Genomic DNA, 23,157 nt, shown 5'->3' with positions numbered 1-23,157 from the left:
TTTCAGCAGGCAGCCGGCCATTGCGGGCCACCTGGCGCTGGACATGAACCATGGCATTTCCCCAGAGAAACAAAAGTCACCAGGCCAGGTTCCTCATGTCAGTTTGCAGGAGGCACTTGGCACTCTCAAATCAGCCACAGTTGCCTGCGGTGGTACTTTCGGTCTCGGAGGTATCGTGATCCGTGTGGAATTTCAGCAGGCAGCAGGCCACTCCGGGCCACCGGGCACTGTACACGATCTATGGCCTTTCCCCAGAGAAACAAAAGCACCAGGCCAGGTTCCTGATGTCAGTTTGCAGGAGGCACTTGGCACTGTCAAACCAGCCACAGTTGCCTATTGGGGGCACCTTGCATCTGGGAGGTATCCTGATCCGTGCGGAATTTCAGCAGGCAACCGGCAACTCCGGTCCACTGGGCACTGGACAAGAATGATGGCCCTTTCCCAGAGAAACAAAAGTCACCAGGCCAGGTTCCTGATGTCAGTTTGCAGGAGGCACTAGGCACTGTCAAACCAGCCACAGTTGCCTGTCTTGGTACTTTCGGTCTGGGAGGTATCCTGATCCATGCGGAATTTCAGCAGGCAGCTGGCCATTGCGGGCCACCAGGCCCTGGACATGAACCATAGCCTTTCCCCAGAGAAACAAAAGTCACCAGGCCAGGTTCCTGATGTCAGTTTGCAGGAGGCACTAGGCACTGTCAAACCAGCCACAGTTCCCTTTTGGGGCTCCTTTCATCTTGGAGGTATCCTCAACCGTGAGGAATTTCAGCAGGAAGCAGCCGCCAACTGCGTGCCAAAGGGCACTGGGCACGAACGATGGCCTTTCCCCAGAGAAACAAAAGTCACCAGGCCAGGTTCCTGATGTCAGTTTGCAGGAGGCACTTGGCACTGTCAAACCAGCCACAGTTGCCTGTGGGAGCACCCTGCATCTGGGAGGTATCCTCAACCGTGAGGAATTTCAGCAGGCAGCCGGCCACTCCGGGCCAGCGGGCCCCGAACAAGAATGATGGCCCTTTCCCAGAGAAACAAAAGTCACCAGGCCAGGTTCCTCATGTCAGTTTGCAGGAGGCACTTGGCACTCTCAAACCAGCCACAGTTGCCTGCGGTGGTACTTTCGGTCTGGGAGGTATCGTGATCCGTGTGGAATTTCTGCAGGCAGCCGGCCACTCCTGGCCACCGGGCACTGTACACGATCTATGGCCTTTCCCCAGAGAAACAAAAGTCACCAGGCCAGGTTCCTCATGTCAGTTTGCCGGAGGCACTTGGCACTGTCAAACCAGCCACAGTTGCCTGTGTGGGCACATTGCATCCGGGACGTATCCTGATCGGTTCGGAATTTCAGCATGCAGCCGGCCACTCCGGGCCACCGGGCACTGGACATCATCTATGGCCTTTCCCCAGAGAAACAAAAGTCACCAGGCCAGGTTCCTGATGTCAGTTTGCAGGACGCTCTAGGCACTGTCAAACCAGCCACAGTTGCCTGAGGTGGTACTTTCGGTCTGGGAGGTATCCTGATCCATGCGGAATTTCAGCAGGCAGCCGGCCATTGCGGGCCACCATGCCGTGGACATGAACCATGGCCTTTCCCCAGAGTAACAAAAGTCACCAGGCCAGGTTCCTGATGTCAGTTTGCAGGAGGCACTTGGCACTCTCAAACCAGCCACAGTTGCCTGCGGTGGTACTTTTGGTCAGGGAGGTATCGTGATCCGTGTGGAATTTCAGCAGGCAGCCGGCCACTCCGGGCCACCGGGCCCTGTACCCGATCTATGGCCTTTCCCCAGAGAAACAAAAGTCACCAGGCCAGGTTCCAGATGTCAGTTTGCAGGAGGCACTAGGCACTGTCAAACCAGCCACAGTTGCTTGTGGTGGTACTTTCGGTCTGGGAGGTATCCTGATCCGTGCGGAATTTCAGCAGGCAGCCGGCCATTGCGGGCCACCAGGCCCTGGACATGAACCATGGCCTTTCCCCAGAGAAACAAAAGTCACCAGGCCAGGTTCCTGATGTCAGTTTGCAGGAGGCACTTGGCACTCTCAAACCAGCCGCAGTTGCCTATGGGGGCACCTTGCATATGGGCGGTCCTGATCCGTGCGGAATTTCAGCAGGCAGAAGGCCACTACGGGCTACCGGGCCCTGGACACGAACGATGGCCTTTCCCCAGAGAAACAAAAGTCACCAGGCCAGGTTCCTGATGTCAGTTTTCAGGACGCACTAGGCACTGTCAAACCAGCCACAGTTGCCTGTCGTGGTACTTTCGGTCTGGGAGGTATCCTGATCCATGCGGAATTTCAGCAGGCAGCCGGCCATTGCAGGCCACCTGGCCCTGGACATGAACCATGGCCTTTACCCAGAGAAACAAAAGTCACCAGGCCAGGTTCCTGATGTCAGTTTGCAGGAGGCACTTGGCACTGTCAAACCAGCCACAGTTGCCTGTGGGAGCACCTTCCATCTGGGAGGTATCCTCAACCGTGAGGAATTTCAGCAGGCAGCCGGCCACTCCGGGCCAGCGGGCCCCGAACAAGAATGATGGCCCTTTCCCAGAGAAACAAAAGTCACCAGGCCAGGTTCCTGATGTCAGTTTGCAGGAGGCACTAGGCACTCTCAAACCAGCCACAGTTCCCTTTTGGGTCTCCTTTCATCTTGGTGGTATCCTCAACCGTGTGGAATTTCAGCAGGAAGCAGCCGCCAACTGCGTGCCAAAGGGCACTGGGCACGAACGATGGCCTTTCCCCAGAGAAACAAAAGTCACCAGGTCAGGTTCCTGATGTCAGTTTGCAGGAGGCACTTGGCACTCTCAAACCAGCCACAGTTGCCTGCGGTGGTACTTTCGGTCTCGGAGGTATCGCGATCCGTGTGGAATTTCAGCAGGCAGCCGGCCACTCCGGGCCACTGGGCACTGTACACGATCTATGGCCTTTCCCCAGAGAAACAGAAGTCACCAGGACAGGTTCCTGATGTCAGTTTACCGGAGGCACTTGGCACTGTCAAACCAGCCACAGTTGCCTGTCGTGGTACTTTCGGTCTGGGAGGTATCCTGATCCATGCGGAATTTCAGCAGGCAGCCGGCCATTGCGGGCCACCAGGCCCTGGACATGAACCATGGCCTTTCCCCAGAGAAACAAAACTCACCAGGCCAGGTTCCTGATGTCAGTTTGCAGGAGGCACTAGGCACTCTCAAACCAGCCACAGTTCCCTTTTGGGTCTCCTTTCATCTTGGAGGTATCCTCAACCGTGTGGAATTTCAGCAGAAAGCAGCCGCCAACTGCGTGCCAAAGGGCACTGGGCACGAACGATGGCCTTCCCCCAGAGAAACAAAAGTCACCAGGTCAGGTTCCTGATGTCAGTTTGCAGGAGGCACTTGGCACTCTCAAACCAGCCACAGTTGCCTGCGGTGGTACTTTTGGTCTGGGAGGTATCGTGATCCGTGTGGAATTTCAGCAGGCAGCCGGCCAATCCGGACCACCGGGCACTGTACACCATCTATGGCCTTTCCCCAGAGAAACAAAAGTCACCAGGCCAGGTTCCTGATGTCAGTTTGCAGGAGGCACTTGGCACTGTCAAACCAGCCACAGTTGCCTAGTGGGGGCACCTTGCATCTGGGAGGTATCCTGATCCGTGCGGAATTTCAGCAGGCAACCGGCAACTCCGGTCCACTGGGCACTGGACAAGAATGATGGCCCTTTCCCAGAGAAACAAAAGTCACCAGGCCAGGTTCCTGATGTCAGTTTGCAGGAGGCACTAGGCACTGTCAAACCAGCCACAGTTGCCTGAGGTGGTACTTTCGGTCTGGGAGGTATCCTGATCCATGCGGAATTTCAGCAGGCAGCCGGCCATTGCGGGCCACCAGGCCCTGGACATGAACCATGGCCTTTCCCCAGAGAAACAAAACTCACCAGGCCAGGTTCCTGATGTCAGTTTGCAGGAGGCACTAGGCACTGTCAAACCAGCCACAGTTCCCTTTTGGGGCTACTTTCTTCTTGGAGGTATCCTCAACCGTGAGGAATTTCAGCAGGAAGCAGCCGCCAACTGCGTGCCAAAGGGCACTGTACACGATCTATGGCCTTTCCCCAGAGAAACAAAAGTCACCAGGCCAGGTTCCTGATGTCAGTTTGCAGGAGGCACTAGGCACTGTCAAACCAGCCACAATTTCCTGTGGGGGCACCTTGCATCTGGGATGTATCCTCATCCGTGCGGAAATTCAGCAGGCAGCCGGCCACTGCGGGCCACCTGGCGCTGGACATGAACCATGGCCTTTCCCCAGAGAAACAAAAGTCACCAGGCCAGGTTCCTGATGTCAGTTTGCAGGAGGCACTAGGCACTGTCAAACCAGCCACAGTTGCTTGTGGTGGTACTTTCGGTCTGGGAGGTATCCTGATCCTTGCGGAATTTCAGCAGGCAACCGGCCATTGCGGGCCACCAGGCCCTGGACATGAACCATGGCCTTTCCCCAGAGAAACAAAAGTCACCAGGCCAGGTTCCTCATGTCAGTTTGCAGGAGGCACTAGGCACTGTCAAACCAGCCACAATTTCCTGTGGGGGCACCTTGCATCTGGGATGTATCCTCATACGTGCGGAATTTCAGCAGGCAGCCGGCCACTGCGGGCCACCTGGCGCTGGACATGAACCATGGCCTTTCTCCAGAGAAACAAAAGTCACCAGGCCAGGTTCCTGATGTCAGTTTGCAGGAGGCACTAGGCACTGTCAAACCAGCCACAGTTGCCTGAGGTGGTACTTTCGGTCTGTGAGGTATCCTGATCCATGCGGAATTTCAGCAGGCAGCCGGCCATTGCAGGCCACCAAGCCCTGGACATGAACCATGGCCTTTCCCCAGAGAAACAAAAGTCACCAGGCCAGGTTCCTGATGTCAGTTTGCAGGAGGCACTAGGCACTGTCAAACCAGCCACAATTTCCTGTGGGGGCACCTTGCATCTGGGATGTATCCTCATACGTGCGGAATTTCAGCAGGCAGCCGGCCACTGCGGGCCACCTGGCGCTGGACATGAACCATGGCCTTTCCCCAGAGAAACAAAAGTCACCAGGCCAGGTTCCTGATGTCAGTTTGCAGGAGGCACTAGGCACTGTCAAACCAGCCACAGTTGCCTGAGGTGGTACTTTCGGTCTGGGAGGTATCCTGATCCATGCGGAATTTCAGCAGGCAGCCGGCCATTGCGGGCCACCAGGCCCTGGACATGAACCATGGCCTTTCCCCAGAGAAACAAAAGTCACCAGGCCAGGTTCCTGATGTCAGTTTGCAGGAGGCTCTAGGCACTGTCAAACCAGCCACAGTTCCCTTTTGGGGCTCCTTTCATCTTGGAGGTATCCTCAACCGTGAGGAATTTCAGCAGGAAGCAGCCGCCAACTGCGTGCCAAAGGGCACTGGGCACGAACGATGGCCTTTCCCCAGAGAAACAAAAGTCACCAGGCCAGGTTCCTGATGTCAGTTTGCAGGAGGCACTTGGCACTGTCAAACCAGCCACAGTTGCCTGTGGGAGGACCCTGCATCTGGGAGGTATCCTCAACCGTGAGGAATTTCAGCAGGCAGCCGGCCACTCCGGGCCAGCGGGCCCCGGACAAGAATGATGGCCCTTTCCCAGAGAAACAAAAGTCACCAGGCCAGGTTCCTGATGTCAGTTTGCAGGAGGCACTTGGCACTCTCAAACCAGCCACAGTTGCCTGCGGTGGTACTTTCGGTCTGGGAGGTATCGTGATCCGTGTGGAATTTCAGCAGGCAGCCGGCCACTCCTGGCCACCAGGCACTGTACACGATCTATGGCCTTTCCCCAGAGAAACAAAAGTCACCAGGCCAGGTTCCTGATGTCAGTTTGCAGGAGGCACTAGGCACTCTCAAACCAGCCACAGTTGCCTGTCTGGGCACATTGCATCCGGGACGTATCCTGATCGGTTCGGAATTTCAGCAGGCAGCCGGCCACTCCGGGCCACCGGGCACTGGACATCATCTATGGCCTTTCCCCAGAGAAACAAAAGTCACTAGGCCCGGTTCCTGATGTCAATTTGCAGGAGGCACTTGACACTGTCAAACAAGTCGCAGGTGCCTGTGGGGGCACTTGTATCTGGGAGGTATCCTGATTCGTTCGGAATTTCAGCAGGCAGCCGGCCTCTCTGGTCCAACTGGTCCAGGATATGAACCATGGCCTTTCCCCTGAGAAACAAAAGTCACCAGGCCAGCTTCCTGATGTCAGTTTGCAGGAGGCACTAGGCACTGTCAAACCAGCCACAATTTCCTGTGGGGGCACCTTGCATCTGGGATGTATCCTCATACGTGCGGAATTTCAGCAGGCAGCCGGCCATTGCGGGCCACCTGGCGCTGGACATGAACCATGGCATTTCCCCAGAGAAACAAAAGTCCCCAGGCCAGGTTCCTGATGTCATTTTGCAGGAGGCACTAGGCACTCTCAAACCAGCCACAGTTCCCTTTTGGGTCTCCTTTCATCTTGGAGGTATCCTCAACCATGTGGAATTTCAGCAGGAAGCAGCCGCCAACTGCGTGCCAAAGGGCACTGGGCACGAATGATGGCCTTTCCCCAGAGAAACAAAAGTCACCAGGTCAGGTTCCTGATGTCAGTTTGCAGGAGGCACTTGGCACTCTCAAACCAGCCACAGTTGCCTGCGGTGGTACTTTCGGTCTGGGAGGTATCCTCAACCGTGAGGAATTTCAGCAGGCAGCCGGCCACTCCTGGCCACCGGGCACTGTACACGATCTATGGCCTTTCCCCAGAGAAACAAAAGTCACCAGGGCAGGTTCCTCATGTCAGTTTGCAGGAGGCACTTGGCACTTTCAAACCAGCCACAGTTGCCTGTGTGGGCACATTGCATCCGGGACGTATCCTGATCGGTTCGGAATTTCAGCAGGCAGCCGGCCACTCCGGGCCACCGGGCACTGGACATCATCTATGGCCTTTCCCCAGAGAAACAAAAGTCACTAGGCCCGGTTCCTGATGTCAATTTGCAGGAGGCACTTGGCACTGTCAAACAAATCGCAGGTGCCTGTGGGGGCACTTGTATCTGGGAGGTATCCTGATTCGTTCGGAATTTCAGCAGGCAGCCGGCCTCTCTGGTCCAACTGGTCCAGGATATGAACCATGGCCTTTCCCCTGAGAAACAAAAGTCACCAGGCCAGGTTCCTGATGTCAGTTTGCAGGAGGCACTAGGCACTGTCAAACCAGCCACAATTTCCTGTGGGGGCACCTTGCATCTGGGATGTATCCTCATACGTGCGGAATTTCAGCAGGCAGCCGGCCATTGCGGGCCACCTGGCGCTGGACAAGAACCATGGCATTTCCCCAGAGAAACAAAAGTCCCCAGGCCAGGTGCCTGATGTCAGTTTGCAGGAGGCACTAGGCACTGTCAAACCAGCCACAGTTCCCTTTTGGGGCTCCTTTCATCTTGGAGGTATCCTCAACCGTGAGGAATTTCAGCAGGCAGCCGGCCACTCCGGGCCAGCGGGCCCCGGACAAGAATGATGGCCCTTTCCCAGAGAAACAAAAGTCACCAGGCCAGGTTCCTGATGTCAGTTTGCAGGAGGCACTTGGCACTCTCAAACCAGCCACAGTTGCCTGCGGTGGTACTTTCGGTCTGGGAGGTATCGTGATCCGTGTGGAATTTCAGCAGGCAGCCGGCCACTCCTGGCCACCGGGCACTGTACACGATCTATGGCCTTTCCCCAGAGAAACAAAAGTCACCAGGCCAGGTTCCTGATGTCAGTTTGCCGGAGGCACTTGGCACTCTCAAACCAGCCACAGTTGCCTGTGTGGGCACATTGCATCCGGGACGTATCCTGATCGGTTCGGAATTTCAGCATGCAGCCGGCCACTCCGGGCCACCGGGCACTGGACATCATCTATGGCCTTTCCCCAGAGAAACAAAAGTCACTAGGCCCGGTTCCTGATGTCAATTTGCAGGAGGCACTTGGCACTGTCAAACAAGTCGCAGGTGCCTGTGGGGGCACTTGTATCTGGGAGGTATCCTGATTCGTTCGGAATTTCAGCAGGCAGCCGGCCTCTCTGGTCCAACTGGTCCAGGATATGAACCATGGCCTTTCCCCTGAGAAACAAAAGTCACCAGGCCAGGTTCCTGATGTCAGTTTGCAGGAGGCACTAGGCACTGTCAAACCAGCCACAATTTCCTGTGGGGGCACCTTGCATCTGGGATGTATCCTCATACGTGCGGAATTTCAGCAGGCAGCCGGCCATTGCGGGCCACCTGGCGCTGGACATGAACCATGGCATTTCCCCAGAGAAACAAAAGTCACCAGGCCAGGTTCCTGATGTCAGTTTGCAGGAGGCACTAGGCACTCTCAAACCAGCCACAGTTCCCTTTTGGGTCTCCTTTCATCTTGGAGGTATCCTCAACCGTGTGGAATTTCAGCAGGAAGCAGCCGCCAACTGCGTGCCAAAGGGCACTGGGCACGAACGATGGCCTTTCCCCAGAGAAACAAAAGTCACCAGGCCAGGTTCCTGATGTCAGTTTGCAGGAGGCACTTGGCACTCTCAAACCAGCCACAGTTGCCTGTGGTGATATTTTCGGTCTGGGGGGTATCCTGATCCGTTCAGAATTTCAGCAGGCGGCCGGACACTAGGGGCCACCCGGCCCTGGAAACGTACAATGGCCTTTCCCCAGAGAAACAAAAGTCACCAGGCCAGGTTCCTCATGTCAGTTTGCAGGAGGCACTTGGCACTCTCAAATCAGCCACAGTTGCCTGCGGTGGTACTTTCGGTCTCGGAGGTATCGTGATCCGTGTGGAATTTCAGCAGGCAGCAGGCCACTCCGGGCCACCGGGCACTGCACACGATCTATGGCCTTTCCCCAGAGAAACAAAAGCACCAGGCCAGGTTCCTGATGTCAGTTTGCAGGAGGCACTTGGCACTGTCAAACCAGCCACAGTTGCCTAGTGGGGGCACCTTGCATCTGGGAGGTATCCTGATCCGTGCGGAATTTCAGCAGGCAACCGGCCACTCCGGTCCACTGGGCACTGGACAAGAATGATGGCCCTTTCCCAGAGAAACAAAAGTCACCAGGCCAGGTTCCTGATGTCAGTTTGCAGGAGGCACTAGGCACTGTCAAACCAGCCACAGTTGCCTGTCGTGGTACTTTCGGTCTGGGAGGTATCCTGATCCATGCGGAATTTCAGCAGGCAGCTGGCCATTGCGGGCCACCATGCCCTGGACATGAACCATAGCCTTTCCCCAGAGAAACAAAAGTCACCAGGCCAGGTTCCTGATGTCAGTTTGCAGGAGGCACTAGGCACTGTCAAACCAGCCACAGTTCCATTTTGGGGCTCCTTTCATCTTGGAGGTATCCTCAACCGTGAGGAATTTCAGCAGGAAGCAGCCGCCAACTGCGTGCCAAAGGGCACTGTACACGATCTATGGCCTTTCCCCAGAGAAACAAAAGTCACCAGGCCAGGTTCCTGATGTCAGTTTGCAGGAGGCACTAGGCACTGTCAAACCAGCCACAATTTCCTGTGGGGGCACCTTGCATCTGGGATGCATCCTCATCCGTGCGGAAATTCAGCAGGCAGCCGGCCACTGCGGGCCACCTGGCGCTGGACATGAACCATGGCCTTTCCCCAGAGAAACAAAAGTCACCAGGCCAGGTTCCTGATGTCAGTTTGCAGGAGGCACTAGGCACTGTCAAACCAGCCACAGTTGCTTGTGGTGGTACTTTCGGTCTGGGAGGTATCCTGATCCTTGCGGAATTTCAGCAGGCAGCCGGCCATTGCGGGCCACCAGGCCCTGGACATGAACCATGGCCTTTCCCCAGAGAAACAAAAGTCACCAGGCCAGGTTCCTCATGTCAGTTTGCAGGAGGCACTAGGCACTGTCAAACCAGCCACAATTTCCTGTGGGGGCACCTTGCATCTGGGATGTATCCTCATACGTGCGGAATTTCAGCAGGCAGCCGGCCACTGCGGGCCACCTGGCGCTGGACATGAACCATGGCCTTTCTCCAGAGAAACAAAAGTCACCAGGCCAGGTTCCTGATGTCAGTTTACAGGAGGCACTAGGCACTGTCAAACCAGCCACAGTTGCCTGAGGTGGTACTTTCGGTCTGGGAGGTATCCTGATCCATGCGGAATTTCAGCAGGCAGCCGGCCATTGCAGGCCACCAGGCCCTGGACATGAACCATGGCCTTTCCCCAGAGAAACAAAAGTCACCAGGCCAGGTTCCTGATGTCAGTTTGCAGGAGGCACTAGGCACTGTCAAACCAGCCACAATTTCCTGTGGGGGCACCTTGCATCTGGGATGTATCCTCATACGTGCGGAATTTCAGCAGGCAGCCGGCCACTGCGGGCCACCTGGCCCTGGACATGAACCATGGCCTTTCCCCAGAGAAACAAAAGTCACCAGGCCAGGTTCCTGATGTCAGTTTGCAGGAGGCACTAGGCACTGTCAAACCAGCCACAGTTGCCTGAGGTGGTACTTTCGGTCTGTGAGGTATCCTGATCCATGCGGAATTTCAGCAGGCAGACGGCCATTGCAGGCCACCAGGCCCTGGACATGAACCATGGCCTTTCCCCAGAGAAACAAAAGTCACCAGGCCAGGTTCCTGATGTCAGTTTGCAGGAGGCACTAGGCACTGTCAAACCAGCCACAGTTCCCTTTTGGGGCTCCTTTCATCTTGGAGGTATCCTCAACCGTGAGGAATTTCAGCAGGAAGCAGCCGCCAACTGCGTGCCAAAGGGCACTGGGCACGAACGATGGCCTTTCCCCAGAGAAACAAAAGTCACCAGGCCAGGTTCCTGATGTCAGTTTGCAGGAGGCACTTGGCACTGTCAAACCAGCCACAGTTGCCTGTGGGAGGACCCTGCATCTGGGAGGTATCCTCAACCGTGAGGAATTTCAGCAGGCAGCCGGCCACTCCGGGCCAGCGGGCCCCGGACAAGAATGATGGCCCTTACCCAGAGAAACAAAAGTCACCAGGCCAGGTTCCTGATGTCAGTTTGCAGGAGGCACTAGGCACTCTCAAACCAGCCACAGTTCCCTTTTGGGTCTCCTTTCATCTTGGAGGTATCCTCAACCGTGTGGAATTTCAGCAGGAAGCAGCCGCCAACTGCGTGCCAAAGGGCACTGGGCACGAACGATGGCCTTTCCCCAGAGAAACAAAAGTCACCAGGTCAGGTTCCTGATGTCAGTTTGCAGGAGGCACTTGGCACTCTCAAACCAGCCACAGTTGCCTTTGGTGATATTTTCGGTCTGGGAGGTATCCTGATCCGTTCAGAATTTCAGCAGGCGGCCGGACACTAGGGGCCACCCGGCCCTGGAAACGTACAATGGCCTTTCCCCAGAGAAACAAAAGTCACCAGGCCAGGTTCCTGATGTCAGTTTTCAGGACGCACTAGGCACTGTCAAACCAGCCACAGTTGCCTGTCGTGGTACTTTCGGTCTGGGAGGTATCCTGATCCATGCGGAATTTCAGCAGGCAGCCGGCCATTGCGGGCCACCTGGCCCTGGACATGAACCATGGCCTTTCCCCAGAGAAACAAAAGTCACCAGGCCAGGTTCCTGATGTCAGTTTGCAGGAGGCACTTGGCACTGTCAAACCAGCCACAGTTGCCTGTGGGAGCACCTTCCATCTGGGAGGTATCCTCAACCGTGAGGAATTTCAGCAGGCAGCCGGCCACTCCGGGCCAGCGGGCCCCGAACAAGAATGATGGCCCTTTCCCAGAGAAACAAAAGTCACCAGGCCAGGTTCCTGATGTCCGTTTGCAGGAGGCACTAGGCACTCTCAAACCAGCCACAGTTCCCTTTTGGGTCTCCTTTCATCTTGGTGGTATCCTCAACCGTGTGGAATTTCAGCAGGAAGCAGCCGCCAACTGCGTGCCAAAGGGCACTGGGCACGAACGATGGCCTTTCCCCAGAGAAACAAAAGTCACCAGGTCAGGTTCCTGATGTCAGTTTGCAGGAGGCACTTGGCACTCTCAAACCAGCCACAGTTGCCTGCGGTGGTACTTTCGGTCTCGGAGGTATCGCGATCCGTGAGGAATTTCAGCAGGCAGCCGGCCACTCCGGGCCACTGGGCACTGTACACGATCTATGGCCTTTCCCCAGAGAAACAGAAGTCACCAGGCCAGCTTCCTCATGTCAGTTTACCGGAGGCACTTGGCACTGTCAAACCAGCCACAGTTGCCTGTCGTGGTACTTTCGGTCTGGGAGGTATCCTGATCCATGCGGAATTTCAGCAGGCAGCCGGCCATTGCGGGCCACCAGGCCCTGGACATGAACCATGGCCTTTCCCCAGAGAAACAAAAGTCACCAGGCCAGGTTCCTGATGTCAGTTTGCAGGAGGCACTAGGCACTGTCAAACCAGCCACAGTTCCCTTTTGGGGCTCCTTTCATCTTGGAGGTATCCTCAACCGTGAGGAATTTCAGCAGGAAGCAGCCGCCAACTGCGTGCCAAAGGGCACTGGGCACGAACGATGGCCTTTCCCCAGAGAAACAAAAGTCACCAGGCCAGGTTCCTGATGTCAGTTTGCAGGAGGCACTTGGCACTCTCAAACCAGCCACAGTTGCCTGTGGGAGCACCCTGCATCTGGGAGGTATCCTCAACCGTGAGGAATTTCAGCAGGCAGCCGGCCACTCCGGGCCAGCGGGCCCCGGACAAGAATGATGGCCCTTTCCCAGAGAAACAAAAGTCACCAGGCCAGGTTCCTGATGTCAGTTTGCAGGAGGCACTTGGCACTCTCAAACCAGCCACAGTTGCCTGCGGTGGTACTTTCGGTCTGGGAGGTATCGTGATACGTGTGGAATTTCAGCAGGTAGCCGGCCACTCCTGGCCACCAGGCACTGTACACGATCTATGGCCTTTCCCCAGAGAAACAAAAGTCACCAGGCCAGGTTCCTGATGTCAGTTTGCAGGAGGCACTAGGCACTCTCAAACCAGCCACAGTTGCCTGTGTGGGCGCATTGCATCCGGGACGTATCCTGATCGGTTCGGAATTTCAGCAGGCAGCCGGCCACTCCGGGCCACCGGGCACTGGACATGTACAATGGCCTTTCCCCAGAGAAACAAAAGTCACTAGGCCCGGTTCCTGATGTCAATTTGCAGGAGGCACTTGACACTGTCAAACAAATCGCAGGTGCCTGTGGGGGCACTTGTATCTGGGAGGTATCCTGATTCGTTCAGAATTTCAGCAGGCAGCCGGCCTCTCTGGTCCAACTGGTCCAGGATATGAACCATGACCTTTCCCCTGAGAAACAAAAGTCACCAGGCCAGCTTCCTGATGTCAGTTTGCAGGAGGCACTAGGCACTGTCAAACCAGCCACAATTTCCTGTGGGGGCACCTTGCATCTGGGATGTATCCTCATACGTGCGGAATTTCAGCAGGCAGCCGGCCATTGCGGGCCACCTGGCGCTGGACATGAACCATGGCATTTCCCCTGAGAAACAAAAGTCCCCAGGCCACGTTCCTGATGCCATTTTGCAGGAGGCACTAGGCACTCTCAAACCAGCCACAGTTCCCTTTTGGGTCTCCTTTCATCTTGGAGGTATCCTCAACCGTGTGGAATTTCAGCAGGAAGCAGCCGCCAACTGCGTGCCAAAGGGCACTGGGCACGAATGATGGCCTTTCCCCAGAGAAACAAAAGTCACCAGGCCAGGTTCCTCATGTCAGTTTGCAGGAGGCTCTTGGCACTCTCAAACCAGCCGCAGTTGCCTGCGGTGGTACTTTCAGTCTGGGAGGTATCGTGATCCGTGTGGAATTTCAGCAGGCAGCCGGCCACTCCTGGCCACCGGGCACTGTACACGATCTATGGCCTTTCCCCAGAGAAACAAAAGTCACCAGGCCAGGTTCCTCATGTCAATTTGCCGGAGGCACTTGGCACTTTCAAACCAGCCACAGTTGCCTGTGTGGGCACATTGCATCCGGGACGTATCCTGATTGGTTCGGAATTTCAGCATGCAGCCGGCCACTCCGGGCCACCGGGCACTGGACATCATCTATGGCCTTTCCCCAGAGAAACAAAAGTCACTAGGCCCGGTTCCTGATGTCAATTTGCAGGAGGCACTTGGCACTGTCAAACAAATTGAATGTGCCTGTGGGGGCACTTGTATCTGGGAGGTATCCTGATTCGTTCGGAATTTCAGCAGGCAGCCGGCCTCTCTGGTCCAACTGGTCCAGGATATGAACCATGGCCTTTCCCCTGAGAAACAAAAGTCACCAGGCCAGGTTCCTGATGTCAGTTTGCAGGAGGCACTAGGCACTGTCAAACCAGCCACAATTTCCTGTGGGGGCACCTTGCATCTGGGATGTATCCTCATACGTGCGGAATTTCAGCAGGCAGCCGGCCATTGCGGGCCACCTGGCGCTGGACAAGAACCATGGCATTTCCCCAGAGAAACAAAAGTCCCCAGGCCAGGTTCCTGATGTCAGTTTGCAGGAGGCACTAGGCACTCTCAAACCAGCCACAGTTCCCTTTTGGGTCTCCTTTCATCTTGGAGGTATCCTCAACCGTGTGGAATTTCAGCAGGAAGCAGCCGCCAACTGCGTGCCAAAGGGCACTGGGCACGAACGATGGCCTTTCCCCAGAGAAACAAAAGTCACCAGGCCAGGTTCCTGATGTCAGTTTGCAGGAGGCACTTGGCACTCTCAAACCAGCCACAGTTGCCTGCGGTGGTACTTTCGGTCTGGGAGGTATCGTGATCCGTGTGGAATTTCAGCAGGCAGCCGGCCACTCCGGGCCACCGGGCACTGTACACGATCTATGGCCTTTCCCCAGAGAAACAAAAGTCACCAGGCCAGGTTCCAGATGTCAGTTTGCAGGAGGCACTAGGCACTGTCAAACCAGCCACAGTTGCTTGTGGTGGTACTTTCGGTCTGGGAGGTATCCTGATCCGTGCGGAATTTCAGCAGGCAGCCGGCCATTGCGGGCCACCAGGCCCTGGAATGAACCATGGCCTTTCCCCAGAGAAACAAAAGTCACCAGGCCAGGTTCCTGATGTCAGTTTGCAGGAGGCACTTGGCACTCTCAAACCAGCCGCAGTTGCCTATGGGGGCACCTTGCATATGGGCGGTCCTGAGCCGTGCGGAATTTCAGCAGGCAGAAGGCCACTACGGGCTACCGGGCCCTGGACACGAACGATGGCCTTTCCCCAGAGAAACAAAAGTCACCAGGCCAGGTTCCTGATGTCAGTTTTCAGGACGCACTAGGCACTGTCAAACCAGCCACAGTTGCCTGTCGTGGTACTTTCGGTCTGGGAGGTATCCTGATCCATGCGGAATTTCAGCAGGCAGCCGGCCACTCCGGGCCAGCGGGCCCCGAACAAGAATGATGGCCCTTTCCCAGAGAAACAAAAGTCACCAGGCCAGGTTCCAGATGTCAGTTTGCAGGAGGCACTAGGCACTCTCAAACCAGCCACAGTTCCCTTTTGGGTCTCCTTTCATCTTGGAGGTATCCTCAACCGTGTGGAATTTCAGCAGGAAGCAGCCGCCAACTGCGTGCCAAAGGGCACTGGGCACGAACGATGGCCTTTCCCCAGAGAAACAAAAGTCACCAGGTCAGGTTCCTGATGTCAGTTTGCAGGAGGCACTTGGCACTCTCAAACCAGCCACAGTTGCCTGCGGTGGTACTTTCGGTCTGGGAGGTATCGCGATCCGTGTGGAATTTCAGCAGGCAGCCGGCCACTCCGGGCCACTGGGCACTGTACACGATCTATGGCCTTTCCCCAGAGAAACAGAAGTCACCAGGCCAGGTTCCTCATGTCAGTTTACCGGAGGCACTTGGCACTGTCAAACCAGCCACAGTTGCCTGTCGTGGTACTTTCGGTCTGGGAGGTATCCTGATTCATGCGGAATTTCAGCAGGCAGCCGGCCATTGCGGGCCACCAGGCCCTGGACATGAACCATGGCCTTTCCCCAGAGAAACAAAACTCACCAGGCCAGGTTCCTGATGTCAGTTTGCAGGAGGCACTAGGCACTGTCAAACCAGCCACAGTTCCCTTTTGGGTCTCCTTTCATCTTGGAGGTATCCTCAACCGTGTGGAATTTCAGCAGGAAGCAGCCGCCAACTGCGTGCCAAAGGGCACTGGGCACGAACGATGGCCTTTCCCCAGAGAAACAAAAGTCACCAGGTCAGGTTCCTGATGTCAGTTTGCAGGAGGCACTTGGCAATCTCAAACCAGCCACAGTTGCCTGCGATGGTACTTTTGGTCTGGGAGGTATCGTGATCCGTGTGGAATTTCAGCAGGCAGCCGGCCAATCCGGACCACCGGGCACTGTACACGATCTATGGCCTTTCCCCAGAGAAACAAAAGTCACCAGGCCAGGTTCCTCATGTCAGTTTGCAGGAGGCACTTGGCACTGTCAAACCAGCCACAGTTGCCTAGTGGGGGCACCTTCCATCTGGGAGGTATCCCGATCCGTGCGGAATTTCAGCAGGCAACCGGCAACTCCGGTCCACTGGGCACTGGACAAGAATGATGGCCCTTTCCCAGAGAAACAAAAGTCACCAGGCCAGGTTCCTGATGTCAGTTTGCAGGAGGCACTAGGCACTGTCAAACCAGCCACAGTTCCCTTTTGGGGCTCCTTTCATCTTGGATGTAAACTCAACCGTGAGGAATTTCGGCAGGAAGCAGCCGCCAACTGCGTGCCAAAGGGCACTGGGCACGAACGATGGCCTTTCCCCAGAGAAACAAAAGTCACCAGGCGAGGTTCCTGATGTCAGTTTGCAGGAGGCACTTGGCACTGTCAAACCAGCCACAGTTGCCTGTGGGAGCACCCAGCATCTGGGAGGTATCCTCAACCGTGAGGAATTTCAGCAGGCAGCCGGCCACTCCGGGCCAGCGGGCCCCGAACAAGAATGATGGCCCTTTCCCAGAGAAACAAAAGTCACCAGGCCAGGTTCCTGATGTCAGTTTGCAGGAGGCACTTGGCACTCTTAAACCAGCCACAGTTGCCTGCGGTGGTACTTTCGGTCTGGGAGGTATCGTGATCCGTGTGGAATTTCTGCAGGCAGCCGGCCACTCCGGGCCACCGGGCACTGTACACGATCTATGGCCTTTCCCCAGAGAAACAAAAGTCACCAGGCCAGATTCCTCATGTCAGTTTGCCGGAGGCACTTGGCACTGTCAAACCAGCCACAGTTGCCTGTGTGGGCACATTGCATCCGGGACGTATCCTGATCGGTTCGGAATTTCAGCATGATGCCGGCCACTCCGGGCCACAGGGCACTGGACATCATCTATGGCCTTTCCCCAGAGAAACAAAAGTCACCAGGCCAGGTTCCTGATGTCAGTTTGCAGGACGCTCTAGGCACTGTCAAACCAGCCACAGTTGCCTGTCGTGGTACTTTCGGTCTGGGAGGTATCCTGATCCATGCGGAATTTCAGCAGGCAGCCGGCCATTGCGGGCCACCAGGCCCTGGACATGAACCATGGCCTTTCCCCAGAGAAACAAAAGTCACCAGGCCAGGTTCCTGATGTCAGTTTGCAGGAGGCACTAGGCACTCTCAAACCAGCCACAGTTCCCTTTTGGGTCTCCTTTCATCTTGGAGGTATCCTCAACCGTGTGGAATTTCAGCAGGAAGCAGCCGCCAACTGCGTGCCAAAGGGCACTGGGCACGAACGATGGCCTTTCCCCAGAGAAACAAAAGTCACCAGGCCAGGTTCCTGATGTCAGTTTGCAGGAGGCACTTGGCACTCTCAAACCAGCCACAGTTGCCTTTGGTGATATTTTCGGTCTGGGAGGTATCCTGATCCGTTCAGAATTTCAGCAGGCGGCCGGACACTAGGGGCCACCCGGTCCTGGAAACGTACAATGGCCTTTCCCCAGAGAAACAAAAGTCACCAGGCCAGGTTCCTCATGTCAGTTTGCAGGAGGCACTTGGCACTCTCAAATCAGCCACAGTTGCCTGCGGTGGTACTTTCGGTCTCGGAGGTATCGTGATCCGTGTGGAATTTCAGCAGGCAGCAGGCCACTCCGGGCCACCGGGCACTGCACACGATCTATGGCCTTTCCCCAGAGAAACAAAAGCACCAGGCCAGGTTCCTGATGTCAGTTTGCAGGAGGCACTTGGCACTGTCAAACCAGCCACAGTTGCCTAGTGGGGGCACCTTGCATCTGGGAGGTATCCTGATCCGTGCGGAATTTCAGCAGGCAACCGGCCACTCCGGTCCACTGGGCACTGGACAAGAATGATGGCCCTTTCCCAGAGAAACAAAAGTCACCAGGCCAGGTTCCTGATGTCAGTTTGCAGGAGGCACTAGGCACTGTCAAACCAGCCACAGTTGCCTGTCGTGGTACTTTCGGTCTGGGAGGTATCCTGATCCATGCGGAATTTCAGCAGGCAGCTGGCCATTGCGGGCCACCAGGCCCTGGACATGAACCATAGCCTTTCCCCAGAGAAACAAAAGTCACCAGGCCAGGTTCCTGATGTCAGTTTGCAGGAGGCACTAGGCACTGTCAAACCAGCCACAGTTCCCTTTTGGGGCTCCTTTCATCTTGGAGGTATCCTCAACCGTGAGGAATTTCAGCCGGAAGCAGCCGCCAACTGCGTGCCAAAGGGCACTGTACACGATCTATGGCCTTTCCCCAGAGAAACAAAAGTCACCAGGCCAGGTTCCTGATGTCAGTTTGCAGGAGGCACTAGGCACTGTCAAACCAGCCACAATTTCCTGTGGGGGCACCTTGCATCTGGGATGTATCCTCATCCGTGCGGAAATTCAGCAGGCAGCCGGCCACTGCGGGCCACCTGGCGCTGGACATGAACCATGGCCTTTCCCCAGAGAAACAAAAGTCACCAGGCCAGGTTCCTGATGTCAGTTTGCAGGAGGCACTAGGCACTGTCAAACCAGCCACAGTTGCTTGTGGTGGTACTTTCGGTCTGGGAGGTATCCTGATCCTTGCGGAATTTCAGCAGGCAGCCGGCCATTGCGGGCCACCAGGCCCTGGACATGAACCATGGCCTTTCCCCAGAGAAACAAAAGTCACCAGGCCAGGTTCCTGATGTCAGTTTGCAGGAGGCACTAGGCACTGTCAAACCAGCCACAATTTCCTGTGGGGGCACCTTGCATCTGGGATGTATCCTCATACGTGCGGAATTTCAGCAGGCAGCCGGCCACTGCGGGCCACCTGGCGCTGGACATGAACCATGGCCTTTCTCCAGAGAAACAAAAGTCACCAGGCCAGGTTCCTGATGTCAGTTTGCAGGAGGCACTAGGCACTGTCAAACCAGCCACAGTTGCCTGAGGTGGTACTTTCGGTCTGTGAGGTATCCTGATCCATGCGGAATTTCAGCAGGCAGCCGGCCATTGCAGGCCACCAGGCCCTGGACATGAACCATGGCCTTTCCCCAGAGAAACAAAAGTCACCAGGCCAGGTTCCTGATGTCAGTTTGCAGGAGGCACTAGGCACTGTCAAACCAGCCACAATTTCCTGTGGGGGCACCTTGCATCTGGGATGTATCCTCATACGTGCGGAATTTCAGCAGGCAGCCGGCCACTGCGGGCCACCTGGCGCTGGACATGAACCATGGCCTTTCCCCAGAGAAACAAAAGTCACCAGGCCAGGTTCCTGATGTCAGTTTGCAGGAGGCACTAGGCACTGTCAAACCAGCCACAGTTGCCTGAGGTGGTACTTTCGGTCTGGGAGGTATCCTGATCCATGCGGAATTTCAGCAGGCAGACGGCCATTGCAGGCCACCAGGCCCTGGACATGAACCATGGCCTTTCCCCAGAGAAACAAAAGTCACCAGGCCAGGTTCCTGATGTCAGTTTGCAGGAGGCACTAGGCACTGTCAAACCAGCCACAGTTCCCTTTTGGGGCTCCTTTCATCTTGGAGGTATCCTCAACCGTGAGGAATTTCAGCAGGAAGCAGCCGCCAACTGCGTGCCAAAGGGCACTGGGCACGAACGATGGCCTTTCCCCAGAGAAACAAAAGTCACCAGGCCAGGTTCCTGATGTCAGTTTGCAGGAGGCACTTGGCACTGTCAAACCAGCCACAGTTGCCTGTGGGAGGACCCTGCATCTGGGAGGTATCCTCAACCGTGAGGAATTTCAGCAGGCAGCCGGCCACTCCGGGCCAGCGGGCCCCGGACAAGAATGATGGCCCTTTCCCAGAGAAACAAAAGTCACCAGGCCAGGTTCCTGATGTCAGTTTGCAGGAGGCACTTGGCACTCTCAAACCAGCCACAGTTGCCTGCGGTGGTACTTTCGGTCTGGGAGGTATCGTGATCCGTGCGGAATTTCTGCAGGCAGCCGGCCACTCCTGGCCACCGGGCACTGTACACGATCTATGGCCTTTCCCCAGAGAAACAAAAGTCACCAGGCCAGGTTCCTCATGTCAGTTTGCCGGAGGCACTAGGCACTGTCAAACCAGCCACAGTTGCCTGTGTGGGCACATTGCATCCGGGACGTATCCTAATCGGTTCGGAATTTCAGCATGCAGCCGGCCACTCCGGGCCACCGGGCACTGGACATCATCTATGGCCTTTCCCCAGAGAAACAAAAGTCACCAGGCCAGGTTCCTGATGTCAGTTTGCAGGACGCTCTAGGCACTGTCAAACCAGCCACAGTTGCCTGAGGTGGTACTTTCGGTCTGGGAGGTATCCTGATCCATGCGGAATTTCAGCAGGCAGCCGGCCATTGCGGGCCACCATGCCCTGGACATGAACCATGGCCTTTCCCCAGAGTAACAAAAGTCACCAGGCCAGGTTCCTGATGTCAGTTTGCAGGAGGCACTTGGCACTCTCAAACCAGCCACAGTTGCCTGCGGTGGTACTTTTGGTCTGGGAGGTATCGTGATCCGTGCGGAATTTCAGCAGGCAGCCGGCCACTCCGGGCCACCGGGCACTGTACCCGATCTATGGCCTTTCCCCAGAGAAACAAAAGTAACCAGGCCAGGTTCCTGATGTCAGTTTGCAGGAGGCACTTGGCACTGTCAAACCAGCCACAGTTGCCTAGTGGGGGCACCTTGCATCTGGGAGGTATCCTGATCCGTGCGGAATTTCAGCAGGCAGCCGGCCACGCCGGTCCACTGGGCACTGGACAAGAATGATGGCCCTTTCCCAGAGAAACAAAAGTCACCAGGCCAGGTTCCAGATGTCAGTTTGCAGGAGGCACTAGGCACTGTCAAACCAGCCACAGTTGCTTGTGGTGGTACTTTCGGTCTGGGAGATATCCTGATCCGTGCGGAATTTCAGCAGGCAGCAGGCCATTGCGGGCCACCAGGCCCTGGACATGAACCATGGCCTTTCCCCAGAGAAACAAAAGTCACCAGGCCAGGTTCCTGATGTCAGTTTGCAGGAGGCACTTGGCACTCTCAAACCAGCCACAGTTGCCTATGGGGGCACCTTGCATATGGGCGGTCCTGATCCGTGCGGAATTTCAGCAGGCAGAAGGCCACTACGGGCTACCGGGCCCTGGACACGAACGATGGCCTTTCCCCAGAGAAACAAAAGTCACCGGGCCAGGTTCCTGATGTCAGTTTTCAGGACGCACTAGGCACTGTCAAACCAGCCACAGTTGCCTGTCGTGGTACTTTCGGTCTGGGAGGTATCCTGATCCATGCGGAATTTCAGCAGGCAGCCGGCCATTGCGGGCCACCTGGCCCTGGACATGAACCATGGCCTTTCCCCAGAGAAACAAAAGTCACCAGGCCAGGTTCCTGATGTCAGTTTGCAGGAGGCTCTTGGCACTGTCAAACCAGCCACAGTTGCCTGTGGGAGCACCTTCCATCTGGGAGGTATCCTCAACCGTGAGGAATTTCAGCAGGCAGCCGGCCACTCCGGGCCAGCGGGCCCCGAACAAGAATGATGGCCCTTTCCCAGAGAAACAAAAGTCACCAGGCCAGGTTCCTGATGTCCGTTTGCAGGAGGCACTAGGCACTCTCAAACCAGCCACAGTTCCCTTTTGGGTCTCCTTTCATCTTGGTGGTATCCTCAACCGTGTGGAATTTCAGCAGGAAGCAGCCGCCAACTGCGTGCCAAAGGGCACTGGGCACGAACGATGGCCTTTCCCCAGAGAAACAAAAGTCACCAGGTCAGGTTCCTGATGTCAGTTTGCAGGAGGCACTTGGCACTCTCAAACCAGCCACAGTTGCCTGCGGTGGTACTTTCGGTCTCGGAGGTATCGCGATCCGTGTGGAATTTCAGCAGGCAGCCGGCCACTCCGGGCCACTGGGCACTGTACACGATCTATGGCCTTTCCCCAGAGAAACAGAAGTCACCAGGCCAGGTTCCTCATGTCAGTTTACCGGAGGCACTTGGCACTGTCAAACCAGCCACAGTTGCCTGTCGTGGTACTTTCGGTCTGGGAGGTATCCTGATCCATGCGGAATTTCAGCAGGCAGCCGGCCATTGCGGGCCACCAGGCCCTGGACATGAACCATGGCCTTTCCCCAGAGAAACAAAAGTCACCAGGCCAGGTTCCTGATGTCAGTTTGCAGGAGGCACTAGGCACTGTCAAACCAGCCACAGTTCCCTTTTGGCTCTCCTTTCATCTTGGAGGTATCCTCAACCGTGTGGAATTTCAGCAGGAAGCAGCCGCCAACTGCGTGCCAAAGGGCACTGGGCACGAACGATGGCCTTTCCCCAGAGAAACAAAAGTCACCAGGTCAGGTTCCTGATGTCAGTTTGCAGGAGGCACTTTGCACTCTCAAACCAGCCACAGTTGCCTGCGGTGGTACTTTTGGTCTGGGAGGTATCGTGATCCGTGTGGAATTTCAGCAGGCAGCCGGCCAATCCGGACCACCGGGCACTGTACACCATCTATGGCCTTTCCCCAGAGAAACAAAAGTCACCAGGCCAGGTTCCTGATGTCAGTTTGCAGGAGGCACTAGGCACTGTCAAACCAGCCACAGTTGCCTGAGGTGGTACTTTCGGTCTGGGAGGTATCCTGATCCATGCGGAATTTCAGCAGGCAGCCGGCCATTGCGGGCCACCAGGCCCTGGACATGAACCATGGCCTTTCCCCAGAGAAACAAAAGTCACCAGGCCAGGTTCCTGATGTCAGTTTGCAGGAGGCACTAGGCACTGTCAAACCAGCCACAGTTCCCTTTTGGGGCTACTTTCTTCTTGGAGGTATCCTCAACCGTGAGGAATTTCAGCAAGCAGCCGCCAACTGCGTGCCAAAGGGCACTGTACACGATCTATGGCCTTTCCCCAGAGAAACAAAAGTCACCAGGCCAGGTTCCTGATGTCAGTTTGCAGG

This window comes from Passer domesticus, chromosome 6 (genome assembly GCF_036417665.1).
Source record: "Passer domesticus isolate bPasDom1 chromosome 6, bPasDom1.hap1, whole genome shotgun sequence".
NCBI lineage: Eukaryota > Metazoa > Chordata > Aves > Passeriformes > Passeridae > Passer > Passer domesticus.
This window is presented reverse-complemented; position numbering follows the sequence as displayed.